The sequence below is a fragment of the Patiria miniata genome, unplaced genomic scaffold (assembly GCF_015706575.1).
Source record: "Patiria miniata isolate m_02_andy unplaced genomic scaffold, ASM1570657v1 HiC_scaffold_25, whole genome shotgun sequence".
NCBI classification, from domain to species: domain Eukaryota; kingdom Metazoa; phylum Echinodermata; class Asteroidea; order Valvatida; family Asterinidae; genus Patiria; species Patiria miniata.
Genome location: NW_024037064.1, coordinates 15,627,401 through 15,646,294, shown reverse-complemented (window position 1 = coordinate 15,646,294; position 18,894 = coordinate 15,627,401). Strand labels below are relative to the sequence as shown.

At 45.9% G+C, this 18,894-nt stretch overlaps 3 non-coding genes and 1 pseudogene across 3 annotated transcripts; all 4 read left to right on the top strand.

Annotated features, from left to right (window-relative positions):
* Nucleotides 1–1,321: 1,321 nt before the first annotated feature.
* On the top strand, nt 1,322–1,503 carry LOC119733529 (annotated as a pseudogene).
* Nucleotides 1,504–6,912: 5,409 nt separating this feature from the next.
* LOC119733565 lies at nt 6,913–7,105 on the top strand. The gene has a single exon (XR_005271906.1). It is a non-coding gene; the product is annotated as a U2 spliceosomal RNA (small nuclear RNA).
* Nucleotides 7,106–12,912: 5,807 nt separating this feature from the next.
* LOC119733497 lies at nt 12,913–13,097 on the top strand. The gene has a single exon (XR_005271865.1). It is a non-coding gene; the product is annotated as a U2 spliceosomal RNA (small nuclear RNA).
* Nucleotides 13,098–18,508: 5,411 nt separating this feature from the next.
* Nucleotides 18,509–18,705, top strand: LOC119733547. The gene has a single exon (XR_005271901.1). It is a non-coding gene; the product is annotated as a U2 spliceosomal RNA (small nuclear RNA).
* The last annotated feature ends 189 nt before the right edge of the window (nt 18,706–18,894 follow it).

Genomic DNA, 18,894 nt, shown 5'->3' with positions numbered 1-18,894 from the left:
ACGTATGTGACCGGCCGGCCGGCTGAGTACATTAGCCATACATGTATGTATATGTATTGTCTTAAATGTTGCCTCATGTAGAATGTGAATGACTTATTCACCAAAGGTTACAAAAATGGACAAATAATGGTGCGTTGACATTTGATTCCCGTTTGTTTCTTTTCTTTCTTTCTCTCTTCAATTAACTCCCCGCGGGACCGCATTGATATTGATACATAAGTATTATAAGCGCAAATGAAAACGGTATGACGAATGTTTTCTTTTCTTTCGAATTTTCTTCTTATAACTTCATGACGAAATAAACAATAAATCAATGAAATAAAATAGTAATTATTACAAAAAGGGGAAATAAGTAAGTGAAAAAATAACAAAACAAAAAACAATAACCAAGCAATTAAAGGAAAGCGGCAGGCTGGGACTCGAACCCACGATCTATTACTTTCTACATGTGCTCTCTAACCACTCGGCCACGGAGCTTACTGACAAACTGAAGTATTTCCCCGCCCCTAATGTGGGACCCATTGGCAGGGCCTGAGAAATACCCAGATGGGAAACGCCGAGGCGCGATGACCGGGAGTGTTGAAGGGCGCCATCTATTGATATGCTTGTCCCGGTACATCGTACGTACGGCATTTAGTGCCGACGCTCTCGCTCACTGATGCATTGATCCCATTTTTTGTCTGGATTAATTTTTCAACAAGATTTTGTGGTGAAATATGATCGAGGTGTATGAAAATGCATGATAGAAATATTTTTAAGAATGTATATGTCTCTGTTAATCTGAGAAAGCCGGAGATTTCTTGCTCATCTCTCTCTCCCCGGGTTTCGTTGAGTTGCGGTGGACGCGCAGGAGTCTTCTTTTTGTTTTCACACCAGGAAACAAAAAAAGGCAAAAATAAATAATAAGAAGAACAATAGCAAACAGTATTTCAAGACGAATAATCCCTTTCCGCGCTATTGTTTTAATATTAATCGTTATCGCTTCTCGGCCTTTTGGCTAAGATCATTGCACATCTAGTCTCGGTCAGGAACATCAGGAGGTGGTCCAGACTCGGCATTGCATTAGCCTTGAGTCTGTAAGGCCCCCGAAGTGTGTCAGGCTGGTTGAAGGTCGGCCAGTTCCGTCATATTGGTTTAGGCATGAAGTTGTTTTTGTGCAGGCATGTTGGTGCCTTAGTGGAAGTCGCCTGTGTATGGCCTTCGCCATTTTTTGTGTTATATGTAACCTTCGGTTTTGCGTGTTGTTGTTTGTCCCGGGCAGGAGGGTTCGCAACCCTACTAGCTTGGTCGACGTGGTCGGCCTGCCCGGTCCCCAAGCGTGGTCTTGTGGGGGGGCCAAAAAATAAGTATCTGTTCTTTTCAGCTTAATATCTGAAACGCTGTTCATTGAACAGCCAGTATATTAAACTGATTTTGGATTTGGGCCGTGGAATAGAGGCTTGCCTCGTCCCGGCCACGGGTTGGCCCGGTATAGCAGTACATCCGGGATTCGGCCCACTCCCTTCGGGGAACATCAATTAATACAAAAACAGGTTCTGACTACGGTGCCCCGTCGTTAAAGGTTCGTTTTCTTTTGACGTTTTGGTGACAGGGCTTTCACATTGAATTACGGTAAATATTAGTAAGTGTGTAAAGTCTTGTTAAATTATGATGTTGGCGTTTCCATTGATTTCCGTTCAAGGCGTAAAAAAAAAAAAAAAAAAAAAAAAAAAAAAAGGCTTGGCCACGACCCCTCTGTGTCTGGTTATAAATGTATTGTTTGAGTCTCGTTGCAATATGTTTCTAGGCATCTTCTTCCTTTTCTTATTTGTTATCCCTTTTCCCCTTGTTTGCTTCTGATTTGTTTGTTTCCCAGGATGAGTGCTCCTGCCACGATTGGTCGCCAGAGGGCGCCGTAACAGTTGATGGCTTCGCATGCTCATATCGCGTCCGCGCATGTCCTATAAGTTGCCTCGCCGGGGCTGGGATGGCCATTGAATCATCTACAACCGACTGAGGAGACACAAACATGTCTGGCCGTGGCAAAGGAGGAAAGGGACTAGGCAAAGGGGGTGCCAAGCGACACCGCAAGGTTCTCCGAGATAACATCCAGGGAATCACTAAACCAGCCATTCGTCGGCTGGCCCGCCGCGGAGGAGTCAAGCGTATCTCCGGGCTCATCTACGAAGAAACCCGCGGAGTCCTCAAGGTTTTCCTGGAGAACGTTATCCGCGATGCAGTCACCTACTGCGAGCACGCCAAGAGGAAGACTGTCACTGCAATGGACGTGGTGTATGCGCTGAAGAGACAGGGACGCACGCTGTACGGCTTCGGCGGCTAGACACCATATCCAAAAATCAAACCGAACGGCTCTTTTCAGAGCCACCACTATTTCAAAAAAGAGATTGAATCTTGATTTTACTCGATTTCACTTGTCCTTGTCATGTGTGTTCTTAGAGTTGCTTTTCCCCTCCCTATTTCCACTGTAAAACATGTCTGGTCTCCATTTTTTGTCAAAGTCGATTAAGTAATAATTACTGGGTGCTCGTCTCAGGATATAGCGGGGAACGTATAGAGGGATCCGTGACATTTTGTTCGCGAATGGGTGTGTGTGATTATTGTCTTTATTACAAAACAAACATAAACAGCAGCCAATTTTGTTCGCGAATGGGTGTGTGTGATTATTGTCTTTACTACAAAACAAACATAAACAGCAGCCAGGGAAATCCGTATGTTTGTCACTTTTCTTTTAGGGTGGGGGGGAGGGGGTGTTTATTGGGGTTCAATTAATCCCAAGTAGGGGGTGGGAGAAATATTGTAGTCTCAACGATCCCAAATGGATTCTGTTGCCGAGGGCTCATAATACTATAGGCTCGGAAAAGCAGCATTTTCGATTGAAATTTAACGTCTATACTTTTTCAACGTACGGAAATCGTGATCACTGAAGCGTCTCCGCTTGGCCCCCGAAGCACCCAATCGGAAGATAGCCCATTGTTAGGCTTCCAACCTAGGATGCTATGCGCCGGCCTTAAGAGGCGGGGTCCGTTCGCTCAATCTGCACTCAGTTGTGATCACCGTTCATCAAACCATACCCTTGACCATGGCGCGCACCAAGCAGACGGCAAGAAAGAGCACCGGGGGGAAAGCCCCCAGGAAGCAGTTGGCCACCAAGGCGGCCCGCAAGAGCGCACCGGCGACTGGCGGTGTCAAGAAACCCCATCGGTACCGACCGGGAACCGTCGCCCTCCGTGAGATTCGCCGCTACCAGAAGAGCACCGAACTGCTGATCCGAAAGCTGCCATTCCAGAGACTTGTGCGTGAAATTGCACAGGATTTCAAAACTGAACTGCGATTCCAGAGTTCTGCCGTCATGGCATTGCAAGAAGCGAGCGAAGCTTACCTCGTCGGCCTCTTCGAAGACACCAACCTGTGCGCCATTCACGCCAAGAGGGTCACCATCATGCCCAAGGACATCCAGTTGGCCCGCCGAATTCGGGGTGAACGAGCTTGAGCACGTTGTGTGCGCAAAAAGAAATAAAACTAACGGCTCTTTTCAGAGCCACTACTTCTTCAAAGAGAGATTAAGTCCAATCCCTGAGTTTTCCTTCAAATAAAGAATAAAGGGCCGTTGATTTTTTTCCGAATTATTATTGTTGATATTCTGTCCAAATACATTCCACTTTTGGGTTCTATACGTATGCCTCATCCGAAACGTGTTCCAGGCAAAATTGAATTGTTATGGGCATGGTAATAATGATATATATTTCCTATCTGTTTTGACAATTACAGGTACTCGTTCTCTTATTTTCGTCGGTTTTGCGTTACATTGTATGATTCATTATAAATGGATGGTGCATAAGGGGGAAACAACATTTAAAGAAGTATTGGTGCACTACGACATATTAATTCGCCCTCCGCTGGAGATGACTTTATTATTTCCCAGAAATTCAGTAGACAATAATATTTAAGAAGGACACTTATACACGTGTCAGTCTGAGAAAAAGGCTAAAAATACCCTTGCCGGGGAGGGGGGGGGGGGGGGGTCGTGCCGTGCGTGCATTGTATAACTATGCACGCATACCGCTTTCTTCACGCATGGGTAAGCGGTCACTGGCGGGAAAGTGGACGATGCATGGGTGGTCAGAATCCAAGCTGTGCACAATAAAAGCCGGCCAAGACGTGCTGGTCTTTCATTCGATCTCACGATCCGATACATTCCAAGTCCTCCAATATGGCTCCCAAAGTTAGCGGAAAAGGTCAGAAGAAGGCCGGAAATACTAAGGGTCCGGTTAGCGCAAACAAAAAGAGGCACCGGCGTCGCAAGGAGAGCTACGGCATCTACATCTACAAAGTGATGAAACAGGTGCACCCCGACACCGGAATCTCGAGCAAGGCAATGAGCATCATGAACAGCTTTGTCAACGACGTGTTTGAGCGCATCGCCAGCGAATCTTCTCGCCTCGCTCTCTACAACAAGAAGTCCACCATCACAAGCCGTGAAGTGCAGACAGCAGTACGCCTACTTCTTCCCGGGGAGCTTGCTAAGCATGCAGTCAGCGAAGGCACCAAGGCCGTCACCAAGTACACGACTTCAAAATAGAAATTTTGAAGGCTTCAAAACCAAACGGCTCTTTTCAGAGCCAACACAGTTTCCAAAAAGAGATTTGCCAGTCAGCTCAGTTCGCCCGATCAGCCCATTTCTTAGGTTTTACAACTAACCTTTTTTTATTCTGTTGTGTCCCTTTCACTCTCTCTCTTTTTTTTTTTAATATTCTTTTACCCTTCGTGAGGCGAGGGGAGGTAATGCGATTAAAGTTAATCCCTGAGTCTTGTCGTCGTCGTAAACACATAATTTAATTTATGCCACAGCCTTTGTCAATTGGTCATTTCTTTCAATCTCCGGACGAGTGCTTGCATTTTGTTGAGTGGGTTACTATTAAAAAATAAATTAGGATTTCGTCTGTGGGATGTTACAAATATCTAGCAAGAAACCGAGGCCAGTTTTAACCGCCGCGTGAGAGCAACGAATCACTGCCATTGTGCGGAGGCTGGTCGAAAGATCATGGGACTTCTTCGGCGGAATAACAATAAAACGTCTTAAAATGGAGGTAAGAATGTTGCATGTTTCTGTGTTTTATCTAGTGATTCCATTACTTTGAACGACGATGACACAGTTGTAATTTTTTGTTCCCTCGTCCCCCGCGTCCAAAATGGATGCGGTGCACCCAACCGTGCGACGGGCACGCCCGTGTCGCGTGATTGGCTACTTGGCACGCTTCAGCCAATCCACCAGAACGCTATAACTAGTGTCGTGTTTTCCAAGTGGGTTCATTCACACACCACCTTTACTGCAGAGTACATTCATCTTCTGTCACTATACTGTCAAGATGACTGGGCGAGGAAAGAGCGGCAAAGCAAGAAGCAAGGCCAAGAGCAGGTCCTCCAGGGCGGGACTCCAGTTCCCCGTGGGTCGTGTTCACAGATTTCTGCGTAAGGGCAACTACGCCCAGCGTGTCGGTGCCGGTGCACCGGTCTACCTTGCGGCAGTGATGGAGTACCTTACCGCGGAGATCTTGGAACTGGCCGGAAACGCTGCACGAGACAACAAGAAGACGAGAATTAATCCCCGCCATCTGCAGCTTGCTATACGCAACGACGAGGAGTTGAACAAGTTGATGAGCGGAGTTACCATCGCGCAGGGTGGTGTCCTTCCCAACATCCAGCAAGTTCTTCTGCCCAAGAAGACCGCCAAAGTGTCAAAGTAAAGAAAAGAACTTACTTTGCATCCACAAACCCAAAAGGCTCTTTTCAGAGCCACCACAACCTTCAAAAAAGAGATTTGTCGCTGCCTGTCTAACTCCACCTCTACCTTCACTCATAGCCGAAATCAATTTCTCTATTTTTTTTTATAAACAATAGAACACTGTTCCAGATAGAATTCCCACTGTGTCCTTTAACGTATGTGACCGGCCGGCCGGCTGAGTACATTAGCCATACATGTATGTATATGTATTGTCTTAAATGTTGCCTCATGTAGAATGTGAATGACTTATTCACCAAAGGTTACAAAAATGGACAAATAATGGTGCGTTGACATTTGATTCCCGTTTGTTTCTTTTCTTTCTTTCTCTCTTCAATTAACTCCCCGCGGGACCGCATTGATATTGATACATAAGTATTATAAGCGCAAATGCAAACGGTATGACGAATGTTTTCTTTTCTTTCGAATTTTCTTCTTATAACTTCATGACGAAATAAACAATAAATCAATGAAATAAAATAGTAATTATTACAAAAAGGGGAAATAAGTAAGTGAAAAAATAACAAAACAAAAAACAATAACCAAGCAATTAAAGGAAAGCGGCAGGCTGGGACTCGAACCCACGATCTATTACTTTCTACATGTGCTCTCTAACCACTCGGCCACGGAGCTTACTGACAAACTGAAGTATTTCCCCGCCCCTAATGTGGGACCCATTGGCAGGGCCTGAGAAATACCCAGATGGGAAACGCCGAGGCGCGATGACCGGGAGTGTTGAAGGGCGCCATCTATTGATATGCTTGTCCCGGTACATCGTACGTACGGCATTTAGTGCCGACGCTCTCGCTCACTGATGCATTGATCCCATTTTTTGTCTGGATTAATTTTTTCAACAAGATTTTTGGTGAAATATGATCGAGGTGTATGAAAATGCATGATAGAAATATTTTTAAGAATGTATATGTCTCTGTTAATCTGAGAAAGCCGGAGATTTCTTGCTCATCTCTCTCTCCCCGGGTTTCGTTGAGTTGCGGTGGACGCGCAGGAGTCTTCTTTTTGTTTTCACACCAGGAAACAAAAAAAGGCAAAAATAAATAATAAGAAGAACAATAGCAAACAGTATTTCAAGACGAATAATCCCTTTCCGCGCTATTGTTTTAATATTAATCGTTATCGCTTCTCGGCCTTTTGGCTAAGATCATGTGTAGTATCTGTTCTTTTCAGCTTAATATCTGAAACGCTGTTCATTGAACAGCCAGTATATTAAACTGATTTTTGGATTTGGGCCGTGGAATAGAGGCTTGCCTCGTCCCGGCCACGGGTTGGCCCGGTATAGCAGTACATCCGGGATTCGGCCCACTCCCTTCGGGGAACATCAATTAATACAAAAACAGGTTCTGACTACGGTGCCCCGTCGTTAAAGGTTCGTTTTCTTTTGACGTTTTGGTGACAGGGCTTTCACATTGAATTACGGTAAATATTAGTAAGTGTGTAAAGTCTTGTTAAATTATGATGTTGGCGTTTCCATTGATTTCCGTTCAAGGCGTAAATAAAAAAAAAAAAAAAAAAAAAAAAAAAGGCTTGGCCACGACCCCTCTGTGTCTGGTTATAAATGTATTGTTTGAGTCTCGTTGCAATATGTTTCTAGGCATCTTCTTCCTTTTCTTATTTGTTATCCCTTTCCCCCTTGTTTTGCTTCTGATTTGTTTGTTTCCCAGGATGAGTGCTCCTGCCACGATTGGTCGCCAGAGGGCGCCGTAACAGTTGATGGCTTCGCATGCTCATATCGCGTCCGCGCATGTCCTATAAGTTGCCTCGCCGGGGCTGGGATGGCCATTGAATCATCTACAACCGACTGAGGAGACACAAACATGTCTGGCCGTGGCAAAGGAGGAAAGGGACTAGGCAAAGGGGGTGCCAAGCGACACCGCAAGGTTCTCCGAGATAACATCCAGGGAATCACTAAACCAGCCATTCGTCGGCTGGCCCGCCGCGGAGGAGTCAAGCGTATCTCCGGGCTCATCTACGAAGAAACCCGCGGAGTCCTCAAGGTTTTCCTGGAGAACGTTATCCGCGATGCAGTCACCTACTGCGAGCACGCCAAGAGGAAGACTGTCACTGCAATGGACGTGGTGTATGCGCTGAAGAGACAGGGACGCACGCTGTACGGCTTCGGCGGCTAGACACCATATCCAAAAATCAAACCGAACGGCTCTTTTCAGAGCCACCACTATTTCAAAAAAGAGATTGAATCTTGATTTTACTCGATTTCACTTGTCCTTGTCATGTGTGTTCTTAGAGTTGCTTTTCCCCTCCCTATTTCCACTGTAAAACATGTCTGGTCTCCATTTTTTGTCAAAGTCGATTAAGTAATAATTACTGGGTGCTCGTCTCAGGATATAGCGGGGAACGTATAGAGGGATCCGTGACATTTTGTTCGCGAATGGGTGTGTGTGATTATTGTCTTTATTACAAAACAAACATAAACAGCAGCCAATTTTGTTCGCGAATGGGTGTGTGTGATTATTGTCTTTACTACAAAACAAACATAAACAGCAGCCAGGGAAATCCGTATGTTTGTCACTTTTCTTTTAGGGGTGGGGGAGGGGGTGTTTATTGGGGTTCAATTAATCCCAAGTAGGGGGTGGGAGAAATATTGTAGTCTCAACGATCCCAAATGGATTCTGTTGCCGAGGGCTCATAATACTATAGGCTCGGAAAAGCAGCATTTTCGATTGAAATTTAACGTCTATACTTTTTCAACGTACGGAAATCGTGATCACTGAAGCGTCTCCGCTTGGCCCCCGAAGCACCCAATCGGAAGATAGCCCATTGTTAGGCTTCCAACCTAGGATGCTATGCGCCGGCCTTAAGAGGCGGGGTCCGTTCGCTCAATCTGCACTCAGTTGTGATCACCGTTCATCAAACCATACCCTTGACCATGGCGCGCACCAAGCAGACGGCAAGAAAGAGCACCGGGGGGAAAGCCCCCAGGAAGCAGTTGGCCACCAAGGCGGCCCGCAAGAGCGCACCGGCGACTGGCGGTGTCAAGAAACCCCATCGGTACCGACCGGGAACCGTCGCCCTCCGTGAGATTCGCCGCTACCAGAAGAGCACCGAACTGCTGATCCGAAAGCTGCCATTCCAGAGACTTGTGCGTGAAATTGCACAGGATTTCAAAACTGAACTGCGATTCCAGAGTTCTGCCGTCATGGCATTGCAAGAAGCGAGCGAAGCTTACCTCGTCGGCCTCTTCGAAGACACCAACCTGTGCGCCATTCACGCCAAGAGGGTCACCATCATGCCCAAGGACATCCAGTTGGCCCGCCGAATTCGGGGTGAACGAGCTTGAGCACGTTGTGTGCGCAAAAAGAAATAAAACTAACGGCTCTTTTCAGAGCCACTACTTCTTCAAAGAGAGATTAAGTCCAATCCCTGAGTTTTCCTTCAAATAAAGAATAAAGGGCCGTTGATTTTTTTCCGAATTATTATTGTTGATATTCTGTCCAAATACATTCCACTTTTTGGGTTCTATACGTATGCCTCATCCGAAACGTGTTCCAGGCAAAATTGAATTGTTATGGGCATGGTAATAATGATATATATTTCCTATCTGTTTTGACAATTACAGGTACTCGTTCTCTTATTTTCGTCGGTTTTGCGTTACATTGTATGATTCATTATAAATGGATGGTGCATAAGGGGGAAACAACATTTAAAGAAGTATTGGTGCACTACGACATATTAATTCGCCCTCCGCTGGAGATGACTTTATTATTTCCCAGAAATTCAGTAGACAATAATATTTAAGAAGGACACTTATACACGTGTCAGTCTGAGAAAAAGGCTAAAAATACCCTTGCCGGGGGGGGGGGGGGGGGGGGGTCGTGCCGTGCGTGCATTGTATAACTATGCACGCATACCGCTTTCTTCACGCATGGGTAAGCGGTCACTGGCGGGAAAGTGGACGATGCATGGGTGGTCAGAATCCAAGCTGTGCACAATAAAAGCCGGCCAAGACGTGCTGGTCTTTCATTCGATCTCACGATCCGATACATTCCAAGTCCTCCAATATGGCTCCCAAAGTTAGCGGAAAAGGTCAGAAGAAGGCCGGAAATACTAAGGGTCCGGTTAGCGCAAACAAAAAGAGGCACCGGCGTCGCAAGGAGAGCTACGGCATCTACATCTACAAAGTGATGAAACAGGTGCACCCCGACACCGGAATCTCGAGCAAGGCAATGAGCATCATGAACAGCTTTGTCAACGACGTGTTTGAGCGCATCGCCAGCGAATCTTCTCGCCTCGCTCTCTACAACAAGAAGTCCACCATCACAAGCCGTGAAGTGCAGACAGCAGTACGCCTACTTCTTCCCGGGGAGCTTGCTAAGCATGCAGTCAGCGAAGGCACCAAGGCCGTCACCAAGTACACGACTTCAAAATAGAAATTTTGAAGGCTTCAAAACCAAACGGCTCTTTTCAGAGCCAACACAGTTTCCAAAAAGAGATTTGCCAGTCAGCTCAGTTCGCCCGATCAGCCCATTTCTTAGGTTTTACAACTAACCTTTTTTTTATTCTGTTGTGTCCCTTTCACTCTCTCTCTTTTTTTTTTAATATTCTTTTACCCTTCGTGAGGCGAGGGGAGGTAATGCGATTAAAGTTAATCCCTGAGTCTTGTCGTCGTCGTAAACACATAATTTAATTTATGCCACAGCCTTTGTCAATTGGTCATTTCTTTCAATCTCCGGACGAGTGCTTGCATTTTGTTGAGTGGGTTACTATTAAAAAATAAATTAGGATTTCGTCTGTGGGATGTTACAAATATCTAGCAAGAAACCGAGGCCAGTTTTAACCGCCGCGTGAGAGCAACGAATCACTGCCATTGTGCGGAGGCTGGTCGAAAGATCATGGGACTTCTTCGGCGGAATAACAATAAAACGTCTTAAAATGGAGGTAAGAATGTTGCATGTTTCTGTGTTTTATCTAGTGATTCCATTACTTTGAACGACGATGACACAGTTGTAATTTTTTGTTCCCTCGTCCCCCGCGTCCAAAATGGATGCGGTGCACCCAACCGTGCGACGGGCACGCCCGTGTCGCGTGATTGGCTACTTGGCACGCTTCAGCCAATCCACCAGAACGCTATAACTAGTGTCGTGTTTTCCAAGTGGGTTCATTCACACACCACCTTTACTGCAGAGTACATTCATCTTCTGTCACTATACTGTCAAGATGACTGGGCGAGGAAAGAGCGGCAAAGCAAGAAGCAAGGCCAAGAGCAGGTCCTCCAGGGCGGGACTCCAGTTCCCCGTGGGTCGTGTTCACAGATTTCTGCGTAAGGGCAACTACGCCCAGCGTGTCGGTGCCGGTGCACCGGTCTACCTTGCGGCAGTGATGGAGTACCTTACCGCGGAGATCTTGGAACTGGCCGGAAACGCTGCACGAGACAACAAGAAGACGAGAATTAATCCCCGCCATCTGCAGCTTGCTATACGCAACGACGAGGAGTTGAACAAGTTGATGAGCGGAGTTACCATCGCGCAGGGTGGTGTCCTTCCCAACATCCAGCAAGTTCTTCTGCCCAAGAAGACCGCCAAAGTGTCAAAGTAAAGAAAAGAACTTACTTTGCATCCACAAACCCAAAAGGCTCTTTTCAGAGCCACCACAACCTTCAAAAAAGAGATTTGTCGCTGCCTGTCTAACTCCACCTCTACCTTCACTCATAGCCGAAATCAATTTCTCTATTTTTTTTTATAAACAATAGAACACTGTTCCAGATAGAATTCCCACTGTGTCCTTTAACGTATGTGACCGGCCGGCCGGCTGAGTACATTAGCCATACATGTATGTATATGTATTGTCTTAAATGTTGCCTCATGTAGAATGTGAATGACTTATTCACCAAAGGTTACAAAAATGGACAAATAATGGTGCGTTGACATTTGATTCCCGTTTGTTTCTTTTCTTTCTTTCTCTCTTCAATTAACTCCCCGCGGGACCGCATTGATATTGATACATAAGTATTATAAGCGCAAATGCAAACGGTATGACGAATGTTTTCTTTTCTTTCGAATTTTCTTCTTATAACTTCATGACGAAATAAACAATAAATCAATGAAATAAAATAGTAATTATTACAAAAAGGGGAAATAAGTAAGTGAAAAAATAACAAAACAAAAAACAATAACCAAGCAATTAAAGGAAAGCGGCAGGCTGGGACTCGAACCCACGATCTATTACTTTCTACATGTGCTCTCTAACCACTCGGCCACGGAGCTTACTGACAAACTGAAGTATTTCCCCGCCCCTAATGTGGGACCCATTGGCAGGGCCTGAGAAATACCCAGATGGGAAACGCCGAGGCGCGATGACCGGGAGTGTTGAAGGGCGCCATCTATTGATATGCTTGTCCCGGTACATCGTACGTACGGCATTTAGTGCCGACGCTCTCGCTCACTGATGCATTGATCCCATTTTTTGTCTGGATTAATTTTTTCAACAAGATTTTTGGTGAAATATGATCGAGGTGTATGAAAATGCATGATAGAAATATTTTTAAGAATGTATATGTCTCTGTTAATCTGAGAAAGCCGGAGATTTCTTGCTCATCTCTCTCTCCCCGGGTTTCGTTGAGTTGCGGTGGACGCGCAGGAGTCTTCTTTTTGTTTTCACACCAGGAAACAAAAAAAGGCAAAAATAAATAATAAGAAGAACAATAGCAAACAGTATTTCAAGACGAATAATCCCTTTCCGCGCTATTGTTTTAATATTAATCGTTATCGCTTCTCGGCCTTTTGGCTAAGATCATTGCACTTTGGTCTAAGTCTTGGTCAGGAATATCAGGAGGAGGTCCAGACTCGGCATTGCACTTTGCCTTGAGACTGTAAGGCCCCGCCCCCGAAGCGGTCCCCGGCTGGTTTCCCAAGGGCGGCCAGTTCGGGTGATCCTACCTTGGTGGTATCCCTTCGGGTGTTTTCTGTGCATTTGGCAAGTGGTTGGTACCTAGTGCCACCCCCAAATGTACAGGCCTATGTGTGTGGCCTTCGGGCCGTTTCTATGTTGTCAGTTTTATGTAAACCTTCGGGTTTTGCGTGTTGTTGTTTTGTCCCGGGCAGGAGGGTTCGCAACCCTACTAGCTTGGTCCGGCGTGGTCGGCCTGCCGTTCCCCACTTGTGGTCTTGTGGGGGAACCCTAAAAAATAAGTATCTGTTCTTTTCAGCTTAATATCTGAAACGCTGTTCATTGAACAGCCAGTATATTAAACTGATTTTTGGATTTGGGCCGTGGAATAGAGGCTTGCCTCGTCCCGGCCACGGGTTGGCCCGGTATAGCAGTACATCCGGGATTCGGCCCACTCCCTTCGGGGAACATCAATTAATACAAAAACAGGTTCTGACTACGGTGCCCCGTCGTTAAAGGTTCGTTTTCTTTTGACGTTTTGGTGACAGGGCTTTCACATTGAATTACGGTAAATATTAGTAAGTGTGTAAAGTCTTGTTAAATTATGATGTTGGCGTTTCCATTGATTTCCGTTCAAGGCGTAAATAAAAAAAAAAAAAAAAAAAAAAAAAAGGCTTGGCCACGACCCCTCTGTGTCTGGTTATAAATGTATTGTTTGAGTCTCGTTGCAATATGTTTCTAGGCATCTTCTTCCTTTTCTTATTTGTTATCCCTTTTCCCCCTTGTTTTGCTTCTGATTTGTTTGTTTCCCAGGATGAGTGCTCCTGCCACGATTGGTCGCCAGAGGGCGCCGTAACAGTTGATGGCTTCGCATGCTCATATCGCGTCCGCGCATGTCCTATAAGTTGCCTCGCCGGGGCTGGGATGGCCATTGAATCATCTACAACCGACTGAGGAGACACAAACATGTCTGGCCGTGGCAAAGGAGGAAAGGGACTAGGCAAAGGGGGTGCCAAGCGACACCGCAAGGTTCTCCGAGATAACATCCAGGGAATCACTAAACCAGCCATTCGTCGGCTGGCCCGCCGCGGAGGAGTCAAGCGTATCTCCGGGCTCATCTACGAAGAAACCCGCGGAGTCCTCAAGGTTTTCCTGGAGAACGTTATCCGCGATGCAGTCACCTACTGCGAGCACGCCAAGAGGAAGACTGTCACTGCAATGGACGTGGTGTATGCGCTGAAGAGACAGGGACGCACGCTGTACGGCTTCGGCGGCTAGACACCATATCCAAAAATCAAACCGAACGGCTCTTTTCAGAGCCACCACTATTTCAAAAAAGAGATTGAATCTTGATTTTACTCGATTTCACTTGTCCTTGTCATGTGTGTTCTTAGAGTTGCTTTTCCCCTCCCTATTTCCACTGTAAAACATGTCTGGTCTCCATTTTTTTGTCAAAGTCGATTAAGTAATAATTACTGGGTGCTCGTCTCAGGATATAGCGGGGAACGTATAGAGGGATCCGTGACATTTTGTTCGCGAATGGGTGTGTGTGATTATTGTCTTTATTACAAAACAAACATAAACAGCAGCCAATTTTGTTCGCGAATGGGTGTGTGTGATTATTGTCTTTACTACAAAACAAACATAAACAGCAGCCAGGGAAATCCGTATGTTTGTCACTTTTCTTTTAGGGGTGGGGGAGGGGGTGTTTATTGGGGTTCAATTAATCCCAAGTAGGGGGTGGGAGAAATATTGTAGTCTCAACGATCCCAAATGGATTCTGTTGCCGAGGGCTCATAATACTATAGGCTCGGAAAAGCAGCATTTTCGATTGAAATTTAACGTCTATACTTTTTCAACGTACGGAAATCGTGATCACTGAAGCGTCTCCGCTTGGCCCCCGAAGCACCCAATCGGAAGATAGCCCATTGTTAGGCTTCCAACCTAGGATGCTATGCGCCGGCCTTAAGAGGCGGGGTCCGTTCGCTCAATCTGCACTCAGTTGTGATCACCGTTCATCAAACCATACCCTTGACCATGGCGCGCACCAAGCAGACGGCAAGAAAGAGCACCGGGGGGAAAGCCCCCAGGAAGCAGTTGGCCACCAAGGCGGCCCGCAAGAGCGCACCGGCGACTGGCGGTGTCAAGAAACCCCATCGGTACCGACCGGGAACCGTCGCCCTCCGTGAGATTCGCCGCTACCAGAAGAGCACCGAACTGCTGATCCGAAAGCTGCCATTCCAGAGACTTGTGCGTGAAATTGCACAGGATTTCAAAACTGAACTGCGATTCCAGAGTTCTGCCGTCATGGCATTGCAAGAAGCGAGCGAAGCTTACCTCGTCGGCCTCTTCGAAGACACCAACCTGTGCGCCATTCACGCCAAGAGGGTCACCATCATGCCCAAGGACATCCAGTTGGCCCGCCGAATTCGGGGTGAACGAGCTTGAGCACGTTGTGTGCGCAAAAAGAAATAAAACTAACGGCTCTTTTCAGAGCCACTACTTCTTCAAAGAGAGATTAAGTCCAATCCCTGAGTTTTCCTTCAAATAAAGAATAAAGGGCCGTTGATTTTTTTCCGAATTATTATTGTTGATATTCTGTCCAAATACATTCCACTTTTTGGGTTCTATACGTATGCCTCATCCGAAACGTGTTCCAGGCAAAATTGAATTGTTATGGGCATGGTAATAATGATATATATTTCCTATCTGTTTTGACAATTACAGGTACTCGTTCTCTTATTTTCGTCGGTTTTGCGTTACATTGTATGATTCATTATAAATGGATGGTGCATAAGGGGGAAACAACATTTAAAGAAGTATTGGTGCACTACGACATATTAATTCGCCCTCCGCTGGAGATGACTTTATTATTTCCCAGAAATTCAGTAGACAATAATATTTAAGAAGGACACTTATACACGTGTCAGTCTGAGAAAAAGGCTAAAAATACCCTTGCCGGGGAGGGGGGGGGGGGGGGGGGTCGTGCCGTGCGTGCATTGTATAACTATGCACGCATACCGCTTTCTTCACGCATGGGTAAGCGGTCACTGGCGGGAAAGTGGACGATGCATGGGTGGTCAGAATCCAAGCTGTGCACAATAAAAGCCGGCCAAGACGTGCTGGTCTTTCATTCGATCTCACGATCCGATACATTCCAAGTCCTCCAATATGGCTCCCAAAGTTAGCGGAAAAGGTCAGAAGAAGGCCGGAAATACTAAGGGTCCGGTTAGCGCAAACAAAAAGAGGCACCGGCGTCGCAAGGAGAGCTACGGCATCTACATCTACAAAGTGATGAAACAGGTGCACCCCGACACCGGAATCTCGAGCAAGGCAATGAGCATCATGAACAGCTTTGTCAACGACGTGTTTGAGCGCATCGCCAGCGAATCTTCTCGCCTCGCTCTCTACAACAAGAAGTCCACCATCACAAGCCGTGAAGTGCAGACAGCAGTACGCCTACTTCTTCCCGGGGAGCTTGCTAAGCATGCAGTCAGCGAAGGCACCAAGGCCGTCACCAAGTACACGACTTCAAAATAGAAATTTTGAAGGCTTCAAAACCAAACGGCTCTTTTCAGAGCCAACACAGTTTCCAAAAAGAGATTTGCCAGTCAGCTCAGTTCGCCCGATCAGCCCATTTCTTAGGTTTTACAACTAACCTTTTTTTATTCTGTTGTGTCCCTTTCACTCTCTCTCTTTTTTTTTTAATATTCTTTTACCCTTCGTGAGGCGAGGGGAGGTAATGCGATTAAAGTTAATCCCTGAGTCTTGTCGTCGTCGTAAACACATAATTTAATTTATGCCACAGCCTTTGTCAATTGGTCATTTCTTTCAATCTCCGGACGAGTGCTTGCATTTTGTTGAGTGGGTTACTATTAAAAAATAAATTAGGATTTCGTCTGTGGGATGTTACAAATATCTAGCAAGAAACCGAGGCCAGTTTTAACCGCCGCGTGAGAGCAACGAATCACTGCCATTGTGCGGAGGCTGGTCGAAAGATCATGGGACTTCTTCGGCGGAATAACAATAAAACGTCTTAAAATGGAGGTAAGAATGTTGCATGTTTCTGTGTTTTATCTAGTGATTCCATTACTTTGAACGACGATGACACAGTTGTAATTTTTTGTTCCCTCGTCCCCCGCGTCCAAAATGGATGCGGTGCACCCAACCGTGCGACGGGCACGCCCGTGTCGCGTGATTGGCTACTTGGCACGCTTCAGCCAATCCACCAGAACGCTATAACTAGTGTCGTGTTTTCCAAGTGGGTTCATTCACACACCACCTTTACTGCAGAGTACATTCATCTTCTGTCACTATACTGTCAAGATGACTGGGCGAGGAAAGAGCGGCAAAGCAAGAAGCAAGGCCAAGAGCAGGTCCTCCAGGGCGGGACTCCAGTTCCCCGTGGGTCGTGTTCACAGATTTCTGCGTAAGGGCAACTACGCCCAGCGTGTCGGTGCCGGTGCACCGGTCTACCTTGCGGCAGTGATGGAGTACCTTACCGCGGAGATCTTGGAACTGGCCGGAAACGCTGCACGAGACAACAAGAAGACGAGAATTAATCCCCGCCATCTGCAGCTTGCTATACGCAACGACGAGGAGTTGAACAAGTTGATGAGCGGAGTTACCATCGCGCAGGGTGGTGTCCTTCCCAACATCCAGCAAGTTCTTCTGCCCAAGAAGACCGCCAAAGTGTCAAAGTAAAGAAAAGAACTTACTTTGCATCCACAAACCCAAAAGGCTCTTTTCAGAGCCACCACAACCTTCAAAAAAGAGATTTGTCGCTGCCTGTCTAACTCCACCTCTACCTTCACTCATAGCCGAAATCAATTTCTCTATTTTTTTTATAAACAATAGAACACTGTTCCAGATAGAATTCCCACTGTGTCCTTTAACGTATGTGACCGGCCGGCCGGCTGAGTACATTAGCCATACATGTATGTATATGTATTGTCTTAAATGTTGCCTCATGTAGAATGTGAATGACTTATTCACCAAAGGTTACAAAAATGGACAAATAATGGTGCGTTGACATTTGATTCCCGTTTGTTTCTTTTCTTTCTTTCTCTCTTCAATTAACTCCCCGCGGGACCGCATTGATATTGATACATAAGTATTATAAGCGCAAATGCAAACGGTATGACGAATGTTTTCTTTTCTTTCGAATTTTCTTCTTATAACTTCATGACGAAATAAACAATAAATCAATGAAATAAAATAGTAATTATTACAAAAAGGGGAAATAAGTAAGTGAAAAAATAACAAAACAAAAAACAATAACCAAGCAATTAAAGGAAAGCGGCAGGCTGGGACTCGAACCCACGATCTATTACTTTCTACATGTGCTCTCTAACCACTCGGCCACGGAGCTTACTGACAAACTGAAGTATTTCCCCGCCCCTAATGTGGGACCCATTGGCAGGGCCTGAGAAATACCCAGATGGGAAACGCCGAGGCGCGATGACCGGGAGTGTTGAAGGGCGCCATCTATTGATATGCTTGTCCCGGTACATCGTACGTACGGCATTTAGTGCCGACGCTCTCGCTCACTGATGCATTGATCCCATTTTTTGTCTGGATTAATTTTTTCAACAAGATTTTTGGTGAAATATGATCGAGGTGTATGAAAATGCATGATAGAAATATTTTTAAGAATGTATATGTCTCTGTTAATCTGAGAAAGCCGGAGATTTCTTGCTCATCTCTCTCTCCCCGGGTTTCGTTGAGTTGCGGTGGACGCGCAGGAGTCTTCTTTTTGTTTTCACACCAGGAAACAAAAAAAGGCAAAAATAAATAATAAGAAGAACAATAGCAAACAGTATTTCAAGACGAATAATCCCTTTCCGCGCTATTGTTTTAATATTAATCGTTATCGCTTCTCGGCCTTTTGGCTAAGATCATGTGTAGTATCTGTTCTTTTCAGACAGCCACGCCTCCCCGGAGCTCCGGGTTGTCTTCGAAGAAAATCAAGTTTTTAGATCGCGTTAGTCGATAATTTTTGTATCTACCTTTTCGTCTTAGTTTATAGACCAAGTAGGTCTAGTTTTTACAGATTTTTGTTTCATTTTTGTTGTTATTTTGGGTGTTTTTCGTGTTGGTTTTTCGTTGCTGGCTGTGTACGCAGTGCTGTACACGCCAGCCTATTCATTTGTACACGTCTTTTGTTTGGGCCGTGGCAGCGTGCACGGCCCATTCGTTTCTACGCGTTTCTTTGTTTAGGCCGTGGCAGCGTGCACGGCCCTATTCATTTGGGTGGG